The sequence below is a fragment of the Alnus glutinosa genome, chromosome 4, assembly GCF_958979055.1.
Source record: "Alnus glutinosa chromosome 4, dhAlnGlut1.1, whole genome shotgun sequence".
Taxonomy (NCBI): domain Eukaryota; kingdom Viridiplantae; phylum Streptophyta; class Magnoliopsida; order Fagales; family Betulaceae; genus Alnus; species Alnus glutinosa.
Window position 1 is genome coordinate 17452754 of NC_084889.1, and position 2933 is coordinate 17455686.

Below are 2933 nucleotides of genomic sequence, written 5' to 3' on the forward strand. Positions count from 1 at the left end.
TTTTTGCTTTTACTTGTTTTCATTTTTAAAACAGTTTACCAAACACATATCAATAGTACAGAAAAGCGTTTTGCCTTTTTTTTTTTTTTTAAAAAAAAAAAAAAAAGAATTGTTTCTGAAACAACTACCAAATAGGAGGATGTGTGCACCTTCACACCCACAACAGTGAGGTAGTCTACTTTCTATCTACCAAAATCATAAATATTGTGAAGATACTAATATCTTAGATTAATGTTAGGAACCAAGTTGTGCTTCACACTAACGAAAACTACCATTTATTATTTAGGGAAAAATATTAAAAAACTCCCTCAACTAACAGCCAATTTGAAAATAGCCCTATGAATTTTCAAGTGTGCTAAAGTGAACTATCAAACTACCAAGGTGTGCCAAAAACGCCACTTTTTTTTTTTCGATAATACACTTATTCTCTTAAAAACTAAAACAAATAAAAAATATTTTTTAAACAAAAAAAAAAGAAAAAAAAAACCCAACGGGTGAATTAATACAAAAAAAATAAATAAATAAATAAATGCAAAATCAGTCTCTGTAATTGACCTAAATTACAAATCGTTCTCTAAGGTATAAAAATAACTTAGAGGTCATTAGAGTAGGCCAATATAACAATTTAGTCATTGTATTCAAAACACTTGACATATTTCATTAGTATCCATGCGAGTACCAATAAAATAGTGACATGTGTCACTCTTAGTAAAAAAAATAGAAAAAAGCAAAATTAGTTCAAATTCCATCAAAACACTTGACGGATTCCAAAAATATTTAATGAAAAAAAAATGAAAAAGGAAATTCAGGAAGAGGAAAAAAAAAAAAAAAAAAGCGAATGGAAAGACCCTAATTGCCCCAAATATGTAAACAAATAAATAACTCTGAAAGACTTAAATTTGACTTATACTTCAAAACTTAAAAAAAAAATAAAAAATGGATCGTCACACCATGGGTCTTTATTCTTGACCAATTCAAGAGTTAAGTAGGAATTTAAAGTTAGAAAATACAATGTGTTAGTATTAATTGTTATCACATGTATTGTCCAGTGATACATCGCGTGACTTACAAGGAAGATTTCTGCATACCCAATTGTCAAGCAGCCAAGGTGAGTATTCAACTCACTGAGAAAAGAAATTAAATTTTGTGAAGTTTTTACGATGAAATAAATGTTAGATTTATGATAAACCGAGCCAATGATATTTTGAGATTATATATGCTTGTGATTGATTTCAATACCTTCAATTATGTTAAGTTATGTCTTCAGATAATTTAAAATGAGTTGAGAATTATGTTTTCATGATGTATTTGAAAAGGGATAGAGAAGCATACAAAGTTATACGATGCATATGTATTGAAAATTTAAATTGACTTCTAATTTAACCTTGTGTGTGCAATGTCTAACAAAATATTAAAAGTGCAGAATTAAAAGAGACGGATATTCTTTTAACGAAATCGAAACACAATTAAGGGAAAAACCACTCCGAGGCAGCCAAACCCAGAAAATCCACTATCAGAAGACAAATCTAGTACAAAGACAGTAACAGTCACATATCCGATGCAGCGATTGTATCTTGCACTCTGACACGTAACCCAACGTGAACACCTCCCAACCAAGTCACCTACTTGAAGGGGTCTTCTATGAATTTCTTTACCTTAAGCTTCCTCCCTAAGATAGACTTCAACACAAGTACAAGAACAGCACAACGACAACAGCTTGGGGGCTAGCTGATCTTTACAATATCTCCCTAAACACCCTCTCTAAGTTATAAAGAATTCAATGCTGAATTCTGTAAATAATATATGCCTAGAGGCCTCTATTTATAGGCTCAGCAGACATAAAACAAGTCTGAAATGTATTTCTCTAGGCAGCTTCTGGACGCAAGCTGAGTGTAACGACCCGCTTTTTACAAAAAGGCGTAAAAATTATATCTGGATAATTACGTGCCATTACTACTTTCACATACGATATATCTCACAGTGAAAAATATGAATATCTTTTCTTTCTTTCTTTTTTTCTTTTCAAACATCAGGGACAATTCCCTTACAATACATTCAGAGCTTTAACTGAAATTCCTCTAGACATAAATTAAAAATCCTTTAATGTCCTTTAAACTATTTTCAAAGAAATACGTGTTACAAATGACACAAAAGCATATATGGAAAGTTTACTAAATACAAGTAAATTCCTAAACATGTTACATACAAAATAGTACAAACATTTATAAGTACAAAGCACTAAGATCCTAACTACAATAGCTTTAAATCTCTTAAGCTAGCAGTTAATCCATTCCATAATCTTCACAACTTGTGCAAACATCTATGAGACGGTGGTTATTACCACAACCCCATAGTTCCATAAGTGAGCTAACTGTCATTCAACAATATCATGATTTATGCATTATTTAAGGAACAGAGATGACATAAAAATGAGATGACAGATTTCTATGCAAAGTTTTAAACAGTTCAATATAGTCATTGTACTCCACTCATTTAGAGCCGCCACTCGATTAGCGTCTATCTCGGAGACGTACCTCCTACATTACATTTTACTAGCATGGTTTCCACACTAGCAGAGTACATTCCACGTCACTCTACTAGCACTTTGAGAGGCGTAGCAATCAATATGAATTATTAGGGTTTTCGGTTCAAGCACTATTCCCATCCTGAACCTTTGGGAAACGCAGCTCCCAATATTAATAGGCTGATTATTAACAGTATGCAATAATCAGTCACACGCATCCAATTAAAATAAAACATAAACACAACACTATTGAAACCCAGTACTACCCTCAGTAAGTAATTTATACTTATAGCCCTTTTGTACAGTTGTAGTTCATCATCTGCATCAAATACACACACACACACACACACATATATATATATATATATATATATATGCATAGAAGGTTAATATCATTACTTTTAGAAAC